Raw genomic sequence first — 21,321 nt, 5'->3', positions numbered from 1 at the left:
AACACAAGTGAGTCACTTGACATTGGCAAAAATTACAAACTTAAATAACACAAAGCATTAGCAAGGCTGTGGAGGAATAGGAGCCCGCAGACATTGCTAATGGACGTGCAGACTGGTATAGCCATTCTAGAAAGTGATTTAGCAGAACTTAATTGAATAAACATGAGACTTTTATGACCATCAATTTTTCTCTCTACATATACCCAAGAGAAATTCCTTTAAAGTTTCATTAGGGATATACAAAAATCATCATGGTGTTGTGGGGAGCATGTGGGGAAATACTATGGGAATATGGTTGAGGCACACAGTGGTCTACTCTAGCACTTAGAAGCAGGAGCTACAGGTCCTCATTGTGGCAGGGACTGATTTTTATAGAATAGTGCTGAGTGAAAACCCAAAGAAAGAGAACAATATCACTTACACTGTGAAATGCAGACCCATTAAATTGCCCTACATATTTTGCAAAGATGCTGTATTTATTTACGAAACTGGATCAGTAGCTTTAACAGAAGCACTCAAAATGATAACAGATTAACTAGATAGATTTTTTTTCTCCTATAAAAATTCAGGTAGGCAAACCAGGGGAATATTGAGGCTCACAATCCTCAAGGACCCAACTGCTTCTATCATTTTGCTTTCTCACCTCCAGTCATGGCTTTTATCTCCTGCAAGGCTGCTTGATCTCCTACCACATAATCACAATCTGCCCCCTGGGAAGAGAGAAAAGGTTGCCTAGAGGGCTACCTAGGAGTTGGCACATCTCTTTTGCCCATGTCCCATTGGCCAAAATTAAGTGATGTAGTCATGCCTAATACTCAGCTACAAATTCTGTTAGTATGTTAGTAAGGAGGACAAGAAGTAGTGTCTGTCAGAAACGTATATACGCAAGTAACACAGATCAGACACATTAGCAGGGAGGCCTGAGGAGGAAGGAATGGAGATCAGGATGAAAGAGGAGGAAGGACATTTATACGAAACAGGAAAGAGTCCTTGTGTGGGTTCATGATAATAGGGTAACATGAACTGAGACCTATGATTAAGGCAATCCTCTGCACCTGAAGTTCATTAAATATATATATATATATATACACACACACACACACAAACATATCTATATGTGTGTGTGTGTGCGTGTGTATACACACACACACACACACACGAGAACAAAGGAAGGGGTACCTGGGTGTCTCAGTCAGTTGAGCCTCTGACTCTTGGTTTCAGCTCAGGTCATGATCTCACAGTTCACAGAATTGAGCCCCACATCAGGCTTCACACTCAAAGCACGGAGCCTACTTGGGATTTTGTCTCTTCCTCTCTCTCTGCTCCCTACTCCCCACACTCATTCTCTCTCTAAATAAATAAATAAACAAACAAACATTTTAAATAGAATAGACAAGGAATGGAAAGGAAAGGCAAGGAAGAAAGGAAGAATAAGAAAGAAGGATGGCAGAGGTTACAGTAGTATAAAAGTTCTCAGGGGAGCAGTGTTGGGGGAGTGATCACTTATGCAGGTGAGTTGCAGGTATTCCAGGACTAGAAGGCACTTTTTCTAATAGTCTCATGAAACCGCCAAAAAGAAGCAGAATTGGCCTCTAATGTCATAGGTCAGCTTGTCTGTTAATTTCCCTGCTGGTCACTGAGAAACTCCACTTGCTCAAGTACAGAGAGTCAGTTACGTGGAAGATCCAAGGGTAGGCTGTTCCAAGGCTGAGTCTTCTGTGGGTCGGTGAGCTGGTCATTCTCATTTGTCAACCCCTGGAAAAACAGAGAGATGGGTAGCAGACATGAAGTCTGATGCTGCCATGCTCTGAGGAGGAAGGAAAGAAAAGGAAGAAGCAGGCTCCCCCGGCTGAAGACTGTTGGGTTGGAAAACATTGACTTGGCCTGACAGTTGAACAAGTCTCCTTTGACTTTTGCCAAGAGAAGAAAGGCTTCAGTGACTATGCTATGGTTAACTCAAAAGTGGCTGTAGTGAATATCGTTAGCTTATAAACATGTATTAAAAAGTCAGTTATTTTCTATTTAGGTGACTGCTGTCAGTATCCCTGGTAAAATAGAAAGAGAATGAGAATACCTTAGTAATAATACAGGTGCAAGGTTAGATTCTTGCTTTAATACTTGTAGATGAACGGTCTTGGACAGCCACTTAACATTTTAAAGCCTCCCTTTCTCACTGGTAAAAGGAGCCTAACAGTAGTTACCTAGCAGGGTTACTTAGGATATAATTAACATCCATATAGTGTCCGCAATGCCTGGCTCACAGAGATGTCCAACAAGTACTAACACCATCCACTAAATATTGGAAAATGTCTTTTCCCATATTAATTTTTAGTTACACATTTGGTTAACCTTTCTGTTCATCATATTTCTTTGCTACTAAGTGTGTGTTCTACATATTTCGTTTACATATAAAATGTGCATCTTTGATTTTGTTAATCCTTTTGAGCCTACAAGTCATTTTGTCCATTGTTGAAACGGTTGATTCTGGGAAACATGACACCATCAGCCACAAAGAGCAAGCCGGAGGACACATGAAGTCAAGTGACGTGATGAGAGGGCTTTCTTTTGATCAGGTAATTGGGCAACACTCAATTCTTTGGTTATGGCATTACAAAAGAAATGCCACTAAGAACCTTTGAAACTGCTGACGGAAAAAACAGTCATTGGAACAAAATCTTGAACTTGGAGGAATCTTAGCTGTCCAAGAGAACAGGCCTGCTGTTTTCTGGGAACACACACAACAGTAGAATAAGGGGCAACATGCCAATTCATTCAGAATTAAGCTTTGCACTCAGGGAGAGTTGAAATGAAGCTTCACCTAGCTCAAGGACCAAATTAATCACCACTGAACTCAGATTTTACACACACTGAGAGAGAAACCAGTAGTTTTCAGTGAATGATGTTCGGCATATACTTACATCCCAAACTGAAAGAAATCTAATAATAGCAAGGAGACTTCTCTGCTAGCTGGGATTTTCAGGAGATAACTACACCCCTGGAGGATTAAAGGTATCATCTTCATTTCTTGCTGTGTCAGATCTGATTGTCTTTCATTTATCTCCCATAGCTCTGTCTGTGGCTCTAAGACTTGACAGTAGTAAGGGAGACTATATTTACTGTAAAATCATGCATATTTTTAATCTGGCTCCTTATCACAAACTTATTTCTTAAGGATAGATGTTAATCATAGACATCAGAGAATCCATTTGCAAACTTTAAACTGAACCTCATTTCAGCCTGGTAAGGTTTTTTTTTTTTTTCTCTTGAATGAATTTTTATTCATCAAGGATAATGTAGAATAATTAGTAGATTATATGAGATGTTTGATTAAATGATAAACTCTTGTATGACTTTGAGGCAAAGAGTGATATAATTTTAACATTTGTTTAGATTCTTGACTTAACCTGCAAAAATTCTTACTGTTTTAGAGTTGAAGAATGATACTTGAAATACTTCATGTCACCAAAGAATATGCCTTTTTAAAAATATAATTTATTGTCAAGTTAGCTAACATACATTGTATACAGTGTGCTATTGGTTTCCAGGGTAGATTCCTGTGACTTATTGCTTACATACAACATCCAGTGCTCATTCCAACAAGAGCCCTCCTCAATGCCCATCACCTATTTTCCCCTCTCTCCCACACCCCCCATCAATCCTCAGTTTGTTCTCTGTATTTAATAGTCTCTTAAGAGTTTGCCTCCCTCTCTGTTTGAAACTATTTTTCCCCTTCCCTTCCCCTATGGTTTTCTGTTAAGTGTCTCAAGCTCCACATAAGAGTGAAAACATATCTATCTTTCTGTGACTGACTTAATTTCACTCAGCACAATACCTTCCAGTTCCATCCATGTTACTGCAAATGGCAGGATTTCATTCTTTCTCATTGCCAAGCAGTATTCCATTGTGTATATAAACCACATCTTCTTTGTCCATTCATCAGTTGATGGACATTTGGGCTCTTCCTATCATTTGCTATTGTTTGAAAGCACTGCTATAAACATTGGGGTACAAGTGCCCCTATGTATCAGCACTCCTGTATCTTTTGGATAAATTCCTAGTACTGCCATTGCTGGGTAGTAGAGCAGTTCTATTTTTAATTTTTTGAAGAACCTTCACAATGTTTTCCAGAGTGGCTGCACCAGCTTGCATTCCCACCAACAGTGCAAGAGGGTTCCTGTTTCTCCACATCCTCGCCAACATCTGTTGTTTCCTGAGTTGCTCATTTTCGCCACTCTGACCGGTGTGAGGTGGTATTTTAATGTGGTTTTGATTTGTATTTCCCTGATGATGAGTGATATTGAGCATCTTTTCATGTGTCTGTTGGCCATCTGGATGTCTTCTTCGGAAAAATGTCTATTCTTCTGCCCATTTCTTCACTGGATTATTTGTTTTTAGTGTGTTGAGTTTGTTAAGTTTTTTACAGATTTTGAATACTAGCCTTTTGCCTGATATATCATTTGCAAATATCTTCTCCCATTCTGTTGGTCCTTTTAGTTTTGCTTATTGGTTCCTTGGCAGCACAGGAGTTTTTATCTTGATGAGGTCCCAATAGTTCATTTTTGCTTTTATGTCCTTTGCCTTCAGAGACGTGTGGAATAAGAAGTTGCTGCAGCCGAGGTCAAAGAGATTGTTGCCTATTTTCTCCTCTAGGCTTTTGATGGTTTCTTGTCTCACATTTAGGTCTTTTATCCATTTTGAGTTTATTTTTGTGTATGATGTACACAAATGAAAGGAAGAAAGGACCAAGAAAGTGGTCCAGGTTCATTCTTCTGCATGTCACTGTCCAGTTCTCCCAGCGCCATTTGCTAAAGAGATTGTCTTTTTTCCATTGGATACTTTTTCCTGCTTTGTCAAAGATTTGTCAAATTTCCCACAATTTTTGTCAAAGATTTGTGGGTCCAAAGATTTCCTGCTTTGTCATAAATTTGTGGGTCCAATTCTGGGTTCTCTATTCCATTGGTCTATGTGTCTGTTTTTGTGCCAATACCATACTGTCCTGATGATTACAACTTTGCAATAGTGGATGCCTGTGATTGCGATGCCTCTCACTTTGGTGTTCTTTTTCAACATTACTTTTGCTATTCAGTGTCTTTTGTGGTTCCATATAAATTTTAGAATTGTTCTAGCTTTGAGAAGAATGCTGGTGCAACTTTGATTGGGAGTGCATTGAATGTGTAGATGAGCCTGGTGAGTTTTGAAGAAATTACACACACACACACACACACACACACACACACACCTAAAAATGATCATTTCTTCATAAAAAGAATATAGAATAATGGTGTAAAGATTTCTAGCTCACTTATAGGAAAAAGTTTGTAGATAAGTTTGTACATTATATGTAAGGAAAACTATAGTAGATTATTTCTTTTTGCCTTAGCATTCAATTACAACATTTCATTTTATACAGGTACCAGGTACCTGTAACATCTACTCCTTTGTCTCTTTTATATAATCTATTTTTTGTTCTTTAATTCTCAATTGTCCTATTTTATATAACATTTGATATTATTAGATGCCTGAATGATTTCTGGAAATCTAGATGTTTTAAAATCAGTTTAATGAACCCTTTCTTCCCTCAGTGAAATGAGGGAAATTCCCTTAATATTCTGTTACTACATGCAGAATTTTGTGACAGACTTTAGAAAATTTTTTGTTTTGCTTACATTCAAGTTGCTTCTTTCTCTGAAAGCTACTCTGTACCCTTAACCTTAAACTTCGCCATCCTCTACTGGCTCCAGTAGTGGCTTTATCGTGCCTAGATTACATAGTCTCCACCCTCTCCAGCCGAATTTCCCTTCCATTTAATCCCCAAAATGATGTCAAATTGACATTCTTTACAGACAGCTCAAGGTCTGCTAGGTCACTCACTGCCATGGCTAAAACTGAAGGTTATGTTAGCCCCAAACTCTAATCAGAGGTGAGTGACTGAAGCCCAAAGAAGGTATGGCTAGCATCCCAGATCCTTAGACCTAAGCAGGTGACTAGGTTGTTTTCTTCTGGAATGATTAAGACTTTCTTTATTGAGATGAAATAGACATGCTTGAGCTTTTCTTCCCCAGGATTGTCTTATCTGCAAAGTCTAAATCACAGGGCAAAGTCTCCAGGAATTAACATATTTATTTTTGGCCGAGGTGATAACAATTAATGCTTTGATCTGTTTGATACGGAAAAGGGATGACGGGGTACCTGGGTGGCTCACTTGGTTAAGTGTCCAACTCTTGATTTCAGCTCAAGTTGTGATCTCAAGGTTCGTGAGTTCAAGCCTCCGTGTGAGGTTCTGCACTAACAGCTTGAAACCTGCTTGGGATTCTCTGTCTCCCTCTCTTCGGCCCCTCCCCCGGTTGCACTCTGTTTCTCTCTCTCTCTCAAAAATAAATAAATGAACATTTAAAAAATGGATTATGAATCTACCCAAGGACCATGAAAGAGAAGCATTTTCAGTTAGAAAACAACAGAAATATTTTGCTGTAGAATATGCTCTTTACCTGGTGCTGTTGAGGGGAAGTGTGCTTGGGATCTCCGTTAGCTTACCTCTGCATGCTGGCCAGCTCAGGATGACAGTTATCAAGCCAACATTGTTTGATGTCATTTTCTTTTCTTTTCTTTTCTTTTCTTTCTTTCTTTCTTTCTTTCTTTCTTTCTTTCTTTCTTTCTTTCTTTTTCTTTCTTTCTTTCTTTCTTTTTCTTTCTTTCTTTCTTTCTTTCTTAATGGTGTACTCATTTTCTAGGGCTGCTATAACAAAGTCCCAAAACTGGGTGACTTCCAATAACATGAATTTATTTTCTCAGAGTTCCTAAAGTCTAGAAGTCTGAAAGCATGGTGTCAGCAGATCCATACCCTCTCTGAGGCTTTAGAAGAGAGTCATTCCTTGCCTCTTCATAGCTCCTGGCAGTTCTCAGCAATCCTTAGCCTTCAGTGGCTTGGAGATACATTACTCCACATTCTGGCCCTACCCAACCTGGAGCCATCCTCTTCCTGTTTGTCTCTCTGTCTTCACATGGCCTTGTCTTCTCTTATAAGCACACAAGTCACATTAGATTCAGAGCCCATCCTACTCAAATACAACTGCATCTTAACTAAGTACACCTGCAAAGATGTATTTCCAAATATAAGGTCACATTCTGAGGCATTAGGGTTAGGACTTCAGTATACCTTTTTTGAGGTACCTGATTCAACCCATATTACTTGGGATAAATGGAACTTAATGTCTCCCAGGTGCCCTTAGATACTCTGGGGTGGAGGGCAGAAGGAAGTACTTTATCCTTAAGGTGGAGGGTACAGTGTGGAGGTGGCATCAGTGTGTTGGAGAGAACACATGTCCTCACCTCTCTGGTGCTCAAATCACCCTTTGCTCTTTGAGCTCCATCCATCATGTTAGTCTGCCACCTGGCACATGCCATAGCCAGTGTTCTGACAAAGTTTCTGTCTGTGTTTGTAGAGTGAGCAATCAGAGCTACATCTGTGCCATAAAAACACTTGCAGATCTGCCAGGAACATGAATGACAGACATTTTCCACAAAAGTTTCTCTTAGTCAAGCCAGGAACTGTTTCTAAAAGCACCACAGAGGCACTGAATTCCCAGTTATAAATCTCTTTGTAGGCAGCCAGGTTCACCATTAAGTGCCAGCTTCCTCTAACTGAGTTTCCTCTGCCTGTCCCTCACAGGGTTAGTCCACAAGAGCATTTGGCTCGAGGCTGGCTTCAAAGGAGAAGCAAGCACTGTGCTTCTGCCTGGGGTTTGTACCATAAGGTCATCCTTGGAACACTGGTGGGTTTGGGAGAAAGTGGAGGGACTGAGGAGGGTCAGGTTTGTCCTTGACTCCTTAATGAGGAGCAAGTGGGTGGAGAGGGTGGGCAGGCCTGAGTGCTGGCAGCCAGGAGCCCTTGGACTTCTGCCCAGCCTCCCAGCTGCCACTGTTCCACTCCCTAGTGGCAGCTGCCTGGGTGCTCTTTGGATGCAGCAAGAACACATCGACCAAAACCAAGGAGCTCTGTGGGGTAGGGTAGAACTGAGGAGAGGCAGTGTGTCAGGGGAGCCTTGCCCCACACCCTCCCTTCATACCTCAGCCCTCAGTCCCTTTTCATACCTCAGCCCATCTCACCAAAACCTTGCTCTTATTTGGCTGGCTTTTGCCCTTTGTGCTAAGATGTAGATGGACCTAAAGTAAATCTGGGCCTTTTGGCTCTGTCCTTAACATTTATCTCAAAACAAAAGTCCAACAAGAAATCCTTGGGAAAACACTGTCTTTCTTGAAATCTTAAGTAATATGGCAAAAATGGGTAGCAGAAAACAACAATAAAACAAAATAAGTAAAAACTGACCTTGAGGATTTTCCACCCAGCTGATTGTTCCATGCTCTCTTTTCTCCTCTCCTTCTCCAGCTTTCTAATCCAGTGTTTTCAGTTCTACCCTATCATATGAAAAATTGTCTTCTTGACTTTGCCTTTCATAAATATGCTTCTGAACCCCTTTTTTTTTTTTTTTTTTTTTTTGTCAAAACAATGGCGGGAGAGCAGTGTGAATGAAGTTCTTCCCACAGAAGGCTGGTAGGGGAAATATTTAACCAGTCATAATTTGGGTCCATATTACCCTCCCAAAGAAGCCTGAAAATCTTTGTTTACTCAATGTACTTAAAAACGAGTCTCTAATACTGGAATTCCAGGCACTATCCTAGGTTAGAGTTGGGGAAGACATGGGGTTGACTGGGGTGAGGAGCTGGAACAAGTTTGGGAAAGAGATTATCCATCCCTCTCAGGATAATTGTAGTGCCCAGTGATTGATTGTTCTGCCAATTCTGGAAGTTTCTGATTGAGGGCCTTAACCCCCTGCTCTCTCATGACTTGGGCTCAGGCTGACTGAAAGCACTCGGGTTCAGTCTGGGATTTATGTCTCTAGAGTTCCAAATTGGTCATAACTGTAGCTGTAGACATGACACTACTAGGCAGGCTATAACCATGGATCATCATCTCCCCAATATGTCCTATTTTAATTGTATTTGGGGTGCCTAGGTGATTTAGTCAGTTAAACATCTGAGTTTTTGTTTCGGCTCAGGTCATCATCTCACAGTTTGTGAGTTCAAGCCCTGCATGGGGCACTGTGTCAGTGCAGAGCCTGTTTAGAAGTCTCTCTCCCTCTCTCTCTGCCCCTATCCTGCATGCTCCCACGCACTCTCTCTCTCTCAAAATAGGTAAATAAACTTTAAAAAATTAATTGTAGTTAATTTCATCTGCAGGCAATACAAATAAATCACTGGAAAGTTTTGCTTTTAGCTTCTTGTTAAAGACCAAAGGAGGTAAATCCCCTAGAGCGAACTCATTCTTCCATACTTCCTTAGAAGCCAACTTTGGGGGCGCCTGGGTGGCTCAGTCGGTTAAGCGTCCGACTTCGGCTCAGGTCATGATCTCACGGTTCGTGAGTTTGAGCCCCGCATCGGGCTCTGTGCTGACAGCTCAGAGCCTGGAGCCTGCTTCACATTCTGTGTCTCCCTCTCTCTCTGCCCCTTCCCTGCTCATGCTGTGTCTCTGTCTCAAAAATAAATAAACATTAAAAAAAAAAAATTAAAAAAAAAAAAAGAAGCCAACTTTGCCTCAGAGTTCAAGACTGTACATCTCTATACATTCCGCCATGAGTTTGTAAACCCTCAAATTGTTTAAGAGACACAGCATCTATGGTTCTAATGTACTGCTTTGAGAGGATCCAGTGTGCTGGAGTTTGGGGAGCCATGGGGGTGTTGCTGAGTGCTGAGAGGGTGTGGACATGAGCACACAGTGTTACCAGGCCCAGAACTCAAATCTGCACTGTGAATTTTTAAGACAAAACTGACAGTTCATACCCGAGAATCTGAGACTTCCTTCGAAACATTCTGAGTTCACACTTGACTAGCAGGGTTGCGAAGCTAGGCCATCTGGTTAGGGAGAAAAGGATTATATACTAGGACAAAGAATGCAGTTTGGTGTTTCTTCCTATTTGTGTAGTTATTTTTATTTTGTGCACTTTTCCTTTAGTCTTAATTCATTGTAGTTGATAAAGCTTGTTGCTTCTGTCTCAGCGATGAGATACCCAAGGAGAATGTTATCCTAAATTATTGACGGGTACTAGCACCCAGAACCTCTAGTCTCTTCTTTTATCTAAAAAAATGCTTTCATGAAAGAAGATGTTGATATTGTGGTGTACTGGCCAGTGAGTAGCTAAAAGACCTTCTCTTTCCAAATGGACGGGTAAGATAGAGAAAGGCCAAATGTGTAGTTCCTGGACTACAGAAGCAGCAATAGCTACAGATCTCTTCCTTTTGCTGGAACCACAGGTAGGTCACCAGTCTTCCAGGAACACAACCAAAGCTTGCTCTACCGCCTGGCTTCCAGGTGGTCCATGCAGTGTACTGAACCTACCCACACTTTGCTCAGAGTAGTGTGGCTGGGCTACCACCCTTAAGTCTCATTAGTGCAGATTTAATCCTCGCCAGGTGTGTGACCAGCAGACCCTCACTAGGAAGACCAGTAACTATGAAGATGCGGAGCAAATAGAGTGTGTTTGAAAACAAAAAACTTTTACTCCAAATGCACTTTTTTTGTATCATATTGTATAACCATTTAAAACTGCCCAGATGGTCCTTTTATAGCATATGTAAAATATTATTTTTCTAGAGAGATTTATGGGAACACAGACAATATCACTTAGATTATAATCGCCTAAATTATACTGCCTTGGCACAAAATAATCTAGCCAGTCAATTCTGGATAGTATCAAAGAGGAGAAGTTGAAGTGTGGTCTGCACAGTCAGCTCTGTAAGAGTGAGATGGTCATATAGGGAACAAGTTATGTCTCTGAATTGGTTAAACCACTGGTGGTAATTATGTCAAACTAGTGAATAAAAATCTCCTTTGGACTTATAGTCTCGCTCAGAGAAAGCATCTTGCACAGCTAGACTGCACTCCAAGGTCAATAAGTTATCCCAGTAACTGCTGGTCAGCGGTTACCAACAGCAAAATGTGGGAGGTTCCACCAATGTATCCTTATCCTGGGAAGTCAAGATCTCCTGAGGCGAGTTTGGGTTAATCATCTCTGAATAGAAATGACATGTCTAGAACAACTATCTGGTCATAGAAAATACGTGTTTATGTTTCCTGTACATGTCAAGCTCCACCTGTAGCTCAAACTACTGTATCGTGAGCCAGTTGAACAGCCATCACCAGATTTCCTTTTATGGGCTTAGGATTTCACACACCATTCATTTAATATTAGACTTTTTAAATTAAAGCAGTTAAAAAATTTTTTTTTTCTAATGTCTGACTCAGAAAAAGAATGGAAAGCTAAAAACAAGATACAGCTTCAGCTGAAATGAACTTGAATGCCCACCAGGCCCTTCCTTTATCCTTAGCCCTCATGCAGAAAGATCTCAATGGTTCAAAGAACTGATTAATACCAATGGCTGTAATTGTCATTGAAATGACATGAGTTCACAGGATAAAGATAAAAACAGGTTAATTCAGTGTTCCAGGAAAATGAAAGTGTTCATCTGCTTGAGAGCAGGAAGACACTAACAGTTACATTCCATAAAAGTTCATGTCCATGCACATCTGTCTCTGGTTCTTGACTGGGAATTCTGCCTAGGAAATTGTGCCAGTGTGCTCCATCCTTCTATGTCAGGCCTGGCCCTTTACCTCTGTCTGCACCCACAGCAAGCCCACACCTGGATCATAGGCCAGATGCTCACACACTGAGCTGCCTGCCCTCGAAGGTGTCAACCCTGAGCCTGATAGACAGAGACAGTTTACCACATTTACCCTTGGTGCTTCCTGGATCGAAACTTCAGACTGTTTTTTGACTTCATTAATAATGAAGAGGGAAAGAGAGGCTCTTTTGCTGTGAAGTTGAATGATGCTGATGGATTCTATTTTGGTACCTCAGGACTTCTTTTTTCCTCCATCATTCAGGAAAGCTATTGGATAACACTGGAAGGTGTCTTTGTAATCCTCCTCCCTGTCTTCTGATACTAGATAGGAGTACTTGAAATAGTCCTTAAGGGATGAGCTCGGGGCAGGGAGCCAGGTTTCCCCCCATAACCATGTGGTAGGCAAGTGACAGCACAAAGGAGGAGAGTTGGCAGTGTGTCTGGAGGTGGGAGGGGTGCTAGTAGCTGAGGCTCCATGCTCCCAGGACAACCCTAGCTTAACAGCTCCCCAGCTGAAGAATCTCTGGCATAAAAAGCCAGAATTCCCATCTGGGAAGTAATTGCAGACCTCCTAATCAGGCCAGTTCAACCAGGTCTAGATGCTGAGGTTTAAAAATTCTTGTGGCTTATAGAACAGATGTCCCCTAAAATCAGTGTGGGGAATAGCAGGTTGAGAAGCCAATGGAAACCAGGTGATAGAAGCTTCTGGCATTTAAAAATGCTTTGATAAGATTGGTTGAGATATCCCAGGGACCAAAACAGGCTATTTTGGTACCCGAATTCTTGTCAGCATACAAGGGACACTCACTTTATTCTGGAGGATTTGAACATTTGCTTTCTGAAGAAGGTTGTAGTCAGTGACCTGAGGGTGTGTGACTGGTGTCATTTTCAGTGCTATTCTGCCAGGTTTTGTCACAGTGGCCCACATTTAGTGTAGCCAGAAGGACAAATGTTCCTAAGTGACATTCAGTTAGCATATAAAGGCACCTTTCAACAACAGTCTTTTCTACTATAGTTTTTGTTTTCCCCTCTAGCACCATTGAAAGTACTTCTCTGCTGTCACAGCCAGCAGACAGAATCTGAACACAGAGCCCTCACTGTGTTTCATCTCACTCCAGTGACCTGCATATTTCACACTCAGCCGTGCAGGCTCCTGCAGGCAGCAGGCTATGTTTCAGTATGTCTCCATAGGAGTCCTGTTGGCATCTGGCAGGGAGGGGAAGAGGCAGTGGGTTCAGGCAATTCATTGTACAGAGCTCTCCTTTGCAATGAGGAAGGAGTAGCATGTCTGCCTGCCTGCCCCCCACCCATCTCCCACATTAAATCCTCTGCCAATACACATTTCCAGATGCCCCTTTGGGAAAGAGAAATGCAGTTAAGAAACTACACGAAAAAACTCAGTGAGTAACAAAACCTCAAGTATCTTGCATAGCTGAGCACAAAAGCCCAAAAAATTAGGACACCATGTTGGCCAGAGTGCATAGAGGCATCTTGAAAATGAGCTATCATTCTGAGCCCAGGCATTTTGCACACCACAGTTTCCCAGAAATTATGTTATTTGTACTCTCGAGTAAAGAGAAGACTTAAATAGATGAGCGGAGACAAGTGGAGATGAGAGAGTAGTTAGACCACCAACTGGTGCACATCTTTGGTTCCCAACACTGTCCTAGGCTCTGGCTCCACAAGTGTCTCGTGAGACCTGCTGTGCTTTCTGCTGTCAGATTGCATGGGATTGTCCACACACTTAAAATAAATCTTCTCCCCTTTGTCTTTTGGCTTAAGGTAGTTTAAGGTGTCTCAGCTATTTTCATCCAGAAAAACTTGACTCAGAACTCAGACTCGAAAGGATAATTAATAATGCATGATGCTCATAAAACAAGCCATTAACACAACAAGGTCATCGAGGAAATGTCATACATGTGGTGACCAGGTTTGCTTGGAATCTTGGTATGTTCCCATTGCCCCCTTTTACATCCGGTGTCCCTGTTTGACCATAAATTATATGGCTACCCTAGCTACAAAATGGACAATAAGTCTTCGTGAAGAAAGTTAACCCTAATACAGGAAGGACTTCAGAAAAAAGGAAGAGAATTGTTTTACCCAAGAGTTTCCTTTTGTTATAGATGTATCTGGGCATCATTTCAAGATGAAATATAGCCAGCTTCCAAACTCCCAGGCTGTGGATAAATAAAAAAAAGGGGGTGAGGTAATATTACCTTATGTTTTCCTCACTGGCAAACTCATATATTAAAATCTTACTGTGACTCATGGAAGCAACTGACTCTGGTTTGGCAGATGGAATGACAAATGTTTTAGGTTTTATAATCCATTAAGAAGGTATTAGATATTACCTATCTAATAACAATACTTAGATGACCCCTTCTGATTAGAGTCCTTTCTTGTTGGAAGAGGAGAAAAGCAGCAAAGGGATTCTCTCCTTTATAAGATCAGTGGTGATTCCCCTGGTTGAAGGACATACACAGAGAAGGTCTGTGTAAGAGTCCAGGCACCACACTGAAGCACCACTTGACATAAGCCACTGTACCTCTGTCACCAGCCACTCAGGTTATTTGTCATCTGAGTTTTCTGTTGCTGCAGTAATGGCATATCGTATAGTCCAAAATCAGAAATTACTTTGGTTTCTCTTTTGCTTTTTAATTTTATTTCATGTGGGTTGCAGTTTGGACATGTAATATCTGATCTTTTATCTTGCAGTAATTCATTTTATCAGTGAGGCTTTACCTAGTCTTGTGGTTGTGCGTATCATTGGGGCCATGTTGCTCTGAACAAAGAGGTCCTGTGACTTTCTGTTAAGCTCCACTCCCTTTAGCAAAAAGGGTATTTCTCCTTTTGTGTGTGTGTGTGTGTGTCACTTTTCTGCATTTAGTTGTCTGAGAGAGAGGGGGAAGGCAATTAAGATTGGACTGCCTTCTTCCATTTTACTCTTTGGTGGAAAGGCAGTATAAAATAATCAGAATAAGGTTAATATAACCTTGGTGGTAAACTGCTTGCTCTGAATTTTTTAATACACCTGTGATGGTTGCCTTTATGTGTCAATTTTACTGGGCTAAGGGGTGCCCAGTTAGCTGGTAAAACACGATTTTTGGATGTATCTATGAGGGTGTTCTGTAAGACAGTCACATTTGAATTGGTGAACTGAGTGAAACAGATAACCATCCTGAATGTGGTTGGGCACCATCCAAATGGTTGAGTGCCTGAATAGACCAAAAAGGTAGAGGAAGTGCAAATTTGTTTCTCTGTTTGAGCTGGACATCAGTCCTCCTGGTTCAAAGGACTTGGACTGAATCACACCACCTGATTTCCTGGTTCTCCAACTTGCAGACAGCAGATTATAAGACTTGGCCTCCATAATTACTTTAGCCAGTTTCTATAATAAATCACCTCATAGATAGGTGTCTCTATATATCCTATTGGTTCTCTTTCTCTGGAGGACCCTGACCAATACAATCCCTCAAGCAACCTCCACTCATTTATTTTTTGTTGGGCTTTTGCATCTAAACAACTTTCATTTATTATTGTTGTGGGTGCTTTCGATTATTTGTGATTTTGAATTGCTGCCTTTCAGGAGAGCCTGGGTGGCTCAGTCGTTAAAGCAACTGACTTTGGGCTCAGGTCATGATCTCGCAGTTTGTGGGTCTAAGCCCCACGTCGGGCTCTGTGTTGACAGCTCAGAGCCTAGAGCCTGCTTTGGATTCTGTCTCTCCCTCTCTCTCTGCTCCTCCCCCACTCACACTCTGTCTCTCTCTCAAAAATAAGTAAACATTAAAAAAAATTTAATAAATAAAAAAAAATAAATCGCTGCCTTTCATTTCTGAATTCAAAGGTTTCTGGGTTTTTGCTGTGTTTGGCACCTTCTGTTCTCTGTCCACTTCCCTCCCTCCCTCAGGTCCAACTCCTTTTCTCCTTTTGGCTTTGTTATATTTGCACATCCAGCATATTGTTATGTATGTGCTTATAGATGGTTCTAAAATAGGTCAGTATTAATTAAATCAAATCCAAGACCATTCTATACCAAGACTGGGATTCACCCAGTTGTCTATTTCCTAGCCTGTTCTGTCTGACTGCTTTGTCCCACATTACCTCAGATCTGTCCAGAGAGCAAATGGAAATAATGATATAAAATGCATAAAGTAGCTCTTACACTAAACCTCTGGCCATGCCACATACCCTAGATTTGAATACAAATCCCTTGGGTGCCTGGGTGGCTCAATCAGTTAGGCATCACTTTCAGTTCAGTTCCTAATCCCATGGTTCATGACATCTAGCCCCACATTGGGCTCTATGCTGTCAGCACAGAGCCAGAGCCTGCTTGGGATTCTCTCTCCCCCTCTCTCTCTGCCCTTTTCCTCCTCGTTCTCATTCTCTCCCTCCCACCCCTCCCTCCCTCTCCCTCTCAAAATAAATAAATAAACTTAAAACAACAACAATAACAAATCCCATCATGTTGTCAAATTTGTGAAAAGAACATAAAGTTCAAAAATTATTTGAGAAGATCCAATTCAAAAAAGTCTTAATATTCAAACTCAGATCTCCTGTTAATGGCCTGAAAGTCTAAAGTTCAAAATCTGCTTTCTGGAGAAGGTCCCTCCTTCTCATATTTGTTGTATTTGGAGAATCATAGCCAAACAGATTTCTGGGCGAAGTTGGTATTGGTGCTACTGAAGCTTGTGTCCCCAGGGGGTGAGAGACCAGAAATGTGCCTCTGCTGGGTACACCTCCAGGCCCTCTTTTGCTCTTTTCTCTTTGCTCTTGGATTTCCAGACTTGAGTAGCATTTTCTCTTTGACTTCTCTCTGCCATCCTGGCTACACCTCTAGTGCTCCCCTTCTTTGTTGCTTCCCTTCTACTTTGGGGAAGGTTCAATTGATCCCTAACAGTTGACTCTCTTTCTCAAGCTGCTCTCATTCTTTTTCAGATTGTTTGCTAGAATTAAGGGCCTGCCTTCATTTCACATATTCTTTGCCTTCTGGTCCAGACATTTGTTTTCAATCACACTCCTCTGTATCTTGTGTTATGGGCTATCTAGTAATGAAAAATATAAAATCGATACCTTCTGGGTCCATCAAAAAAATCCCTTATTTTATATAAATCTTGTTTAACTTCTCCTGGGTAATCCCTTCTAAGAGATACTCTTCCATGAGAGCAGAATTAACTCAGGCCTGGGTTCAGTCTGTACATGTCTTTCCTGGTTCTCCTCCTGTCTTTGCAAAACTTTCTTTTAGAATCTTAATGCTACACATTCTTGGTCATGCTGCTTTGAGGTGCAGGCAATGCTCCAATGACTGTAACCTCTTAATTCATCAAGTTATGCTTATGAGTATTTTACATGGCTCTTTATGGCTTTTCCTCTCAAATCTGTCAGATCCACTGGATAGAGGTTTTAAAATCTGAAAGGAGTTCTCTTACCATGGATTTCAATTCAAAAACATCCTCATAGAAACATCCATACTGTCTTGGTACCCACAATCCAGTCAACATGACACACAAAATTAATCATCATACCTGTCTAATATTCTGAAATGAGATAGTGGTGATGGTTGCACAATATTATGAGTATGCCCAATGTGAATGTTCATAGTAGTGTTATTTTAGTTTCTGTACCCCCTAAATGAAAACAACCCAACTGTTCCTCAACTGATAAACACATAAACAAAGTACATTGTACTTTGCAGTAACAATGAAGGGATTGCTGAATAAACATAACAGAAGAACGTCAGGTATACGATGCTATCTACTCAAACAGCTATCTCCTTTATGATTCCACTCATATGAAATCTGAAGAATTATTATATGGACTTTCTGGAAAAGGCAGAACTGTGGGCACAGAAAACAGATCAATGGTTTCCAGGAATTGGGGCTGAGGGAAAGAGTTAACTACAAAGGGGAGATTTTGGAGTGGATGAAACTGTTCTATATCTTCATTGTGGTGATGGATATCCAGCCTATTTGTCCAACTCCTAGAATACACAGTAAGAAAGTATGTGTTGTATTGTGTATAAATTATATCTTAATTTTTAAATATGAGGAAAGTGCATATATATTTCCCCATGTCTTGGTACAGCATCTGACATATAGCCAATTACCCAATAAATGTTGAACGTCGTATTTATTTTTTAAAGTGTTAAATAATAGAAACATGTAAAATAGGAACTTAACTTTGGGGGGGGGCCTGGTGGCTCAGTTGGTTAAGTGTTCACCTCTTGATTTTGGCTCAGGTCATGATCTCACTGTTCATGAGTTTGAGTCCCGCATCTAGCTCCACACACAGACAGTGTGGAGCCTGTTGGGATTCCCTTTCTCTATCTCTCTCCGCCCCTCCCCTGCACTCACTCTCTGTCTCTGTCCCTGTCTCTCTCAAAACAAACAAACAAACAAAAAAAGAGCTAAACTTTAATTTGTTGTGGGTTATTGAAACTTTTTCTAGCAGGCCTACCAAAATCATGAGACTCTCCCTAGGGTATTAAACAGAACTCGATTGGGGAACAGTTGGTTGAAGAGTTTCCGTGACTTTTGCACATCCTTTATTTGGAGCACGTATTTCATTTGTTCTTCATTTGTGTTGTGCCGGAAGGGGCCCAGCTCTTTTCAATGTGTATGAGAAGAAGAGAGCTTAAATGGCCTGCGGTCTCAAATCCTGGCTTTCAGAAGGTAAAATGAAAAAAGTAAGCATAAGGTAATGAGTTTTTCCTTAAAATGAAATCTCTTCACCTTAAAGGATGGCCTGTTACTCTGACATCATATGTTTTTTTTTTTTAAATTATCATTATTATTCAAATGGCTTTCATTTCTGAAATAGTAGTTTGGTGGATGACTTTTTGCTGTTTTACTATTTTTAAATGTCATAAAAAAGGCCTGCAGTGCTATTTCATTCATCTCTCTCTCTGTCTGTTTCCTCTTCTTTCTCTCCCATCTATCTTTCCCAAGACAGGAAACCCAAGGATCTGCCTGGGAAATGCTAGTTAAGGACAGAGCTGAGGGTATTGGGTACAGGGATGCTGGGGTGTGGGGGGGCCCTGAGACTGGGCCAGTAGACGTGTGTAGCTAGCCCCCCCCTTGTTTCCCTCCCTCACTGCCCCTGTCTCTGCCCACCCTCTTGCGCCAGCTGACTTCAGCAATGAGGCAGTCTAGCATGTCTAAGAAATGTTTTGAAGAGTCATGAGGCATTTTCTAAGTTTCAGGGACCTGTTCGGAAGTGTTGGATTTAAATGATCAAAATCAAGGCTTTGCAGGTCATTTCCTGCATGAAGGGTAGAATTCACGCCTCTTTGGATACTTTGCTATTTCACCCTTTCTGTCTGAAGACCCAATAAAATAGCTATGTTTCCATATAGGCCATGTTTGGATCATGCTTTTCATCCTGGGCTCAAACAAGGATCCTGGTGTGGTCACAAATGCCCTCAGATTCTGCTTCCCTCAGTTTGTAGATTTACCTGCTATGGAGAGGTCCTTCCATAGGCCTATATGTACATGTTGCCACCTTTATGTCATATCTTGTAAAGGCTTTCTTTGACCTGAGTATCATCCCACCTTTACTCTACTGAAGGTCAGGTTTGTTTCTGCAGCCAGATTGAGATTTACTAGGTTGCCACTCTGTGCAACAGCCTAAGGGAATCCGGAGTTCACACTCAGAGTGAGTAAATAATATTCAGAGGCACCTGGGTGGCTCAGTCGGTTGAGCATCCATTTCTTGATTTCGGTCCCGGTCATGATTTTACAGTTCCTACAACTGAGCTCTGTGTCTGGCTCTGGGTTGATGGCACAGGGCCTGCTTGGAATTCTCTCTCCCTCTGTCTCTCCCTCCCTCTCTCTGTTCCTCCCTTGCTCAATTATGCACATGTGCTCACACTCATGCATGGTCTCTAAATAAATAAATAAATAAATAATATATAATAATTATTATTGCTCTTTGCCTGGGAGGTCATTATTTCTTCTCCCATCTTCCCATCTCTCAATCATTGAGTGGCAGGTTGGGGATACAAAGGCTGGCACCCTTGCCTCATGGTGGGACCAACTTTTTGGTGTAACAAGTTTCCATAGGATCAGGCTGAAACTAGTCTGTGGCTCAGACCACATCTACCTCTTTTTCGCCCCAACTGTTCTGCTTCTCTTACTCCCCTTATCCTGACAGCATCCCTCAATCCATTATTTGAATGAGAATCCCTGTCTTAGGATCTGCTTCTAGGTAACCTGATCAAGACTAGCATGACCTCATAGTTACCATATGGGAAAGTCCACTTGCATTCAAGATAATTTGTCCAGAGGACTGCCTGTTAGAGATACACATATTATGTGGCACCAGCCAACCCAGCCTAATCTCCTCCTTGGGAAGAAAGTTGGTCACTGCCTCTTCGACTATTTTCCTTGAAATTTCTCAATAAATAGGAATGTTTCCTGAAGAAACATTGTTGAGAGTAGTAATGCCTGCTGTCCATCATAATATTGGATATTCTGGGGCACAAAGGTAAAGGTGGTATTAAGTGTATAGATTTCTTGTGTCTACTGTAGCAAATTACCACAAACTAGATGGCATAATAATAGGAATGTATTCTCTGTCAGTTTTGGAGTCTAGATGTACAAAATCAGTATCTGTTAGGTCGAAAGCAAAGTATTGGAACCAGGGCTGTGCTTGCTCCCTCTGGAGGCTCTTCTTACTTCTTCAAGCCTGATGGCTACTAGCACTTTTTGCTTTGGAGCTGTATTAGTACAATCTCTATCTCTGAGGTCACAATGATTTTCTCCTTTATCTGTGCAATATGTCCCTCAGCCTCCCATTTGAAATAATGTATGTGATTGCATTTAGGACTCACTCTGATAAAACAGGATAATCACCTCATCTAAAGATCCTTAACTTAATCTCATATGGAAAGATCTTATTTCCATGTAAAGTAACATTTCCAGGCTCCAGGGATTAGAATATGGATCTCTCTGAAGGGTACTGTTTTCCAACCTAACACAAGGAGACAAATTATAGTGTTCCTCCTCATTCCTGCGTTCTTTCATAATCAACCTCCATCATCAAAGGTGATCCAAAAACTTCTTCACATGTTTTACACTTGCCACAGTATATACTATGGAGAACACAGAGAAGTGAATCACAGCCCCTGGTCTCAAGAATAGTGATATTATTGCAGGAGAAATACTCCAAGCTGAACAATAAATAATAAATAATAAACAATAATAAATTAATGTAACTTATTGCTATTGACACTGGATTCTTACAGGCCTTATACTCCAAGAGGGGGTGGAGAAAGCCATTAGGCTGGTGTGGTGACAGAAATCTTTAGAGAGGGGTAAGACTTGATCCAAGTCTCAACATTTCGTTTGCAGGGGGGAAGAGAGTGTCTTAATCCATTTGGGTATCTGTAACTAAATACCATAGACCAGGTGGCTTATAAACAAGACAAAGTTCATTTCTCACAGTTCTGGAGGCTAGAATTCTGGCTCCAGCATAGCATGTTCCAGTGAAGATGGCCATCTAAGTTACAGACTTCTCATTGTATCCTCACATGGTGGAAGGGGCCAGGGAACTCTGGTGAGGGGTGAGGGGATGGGTGGAGTGTGTGTGTGTGTGTGTGTGTGTGTGTGTGTGTGTGTGTGTGTCTTTTATTGGAGCAATAATCCCTTT

The 21,321-nt window shown here is 41.2% G+C and overlaps 1 long non-coding RNA gene across 1 annotated transcript in view; it reads left to right on the top strand.

The window, feature by feature from the left end:
- The first annotated feature begins 2,639 nt into the window (after nucleotides 1–2,639).
- Nucleotides 2,640–21,321, top strand: part of LOC123606006 — a 44,260-nt gene continuing 25,578 nt past the window's right edge. Inside the window, exon 1 of the long non-coding RNA XR_006716043.1 lies at nucleotides 2,640–3,009. This is a non-coding gene — a long non-coding RNA (uncharacterized LOC123606006). The remainder of the gene's footprint in view (nucleotides 3,010–21,321) is intronic.

Source organism: Leopardus geoffroyi, chromosome A1 (genome assembly GCF_018350155.1).
Source record: "Leopardus geoffroyi isolate Oge1 chromosome A1, O.geoffroyi_Oge1_pat1.0, whole genome shotgun sequence".
In the NCBI taxonomy this organism is placed as follows: Eukaryota; Metazoa; Chordata; class Mammalia; order Carnivora; family Felidae; genus Leopardus; species Leopardus geoffroyi.
Note: the sequence above shows the minus strand (reverse complement) of the source record. Positions and strands in the feature narration are given on the sequence as shown.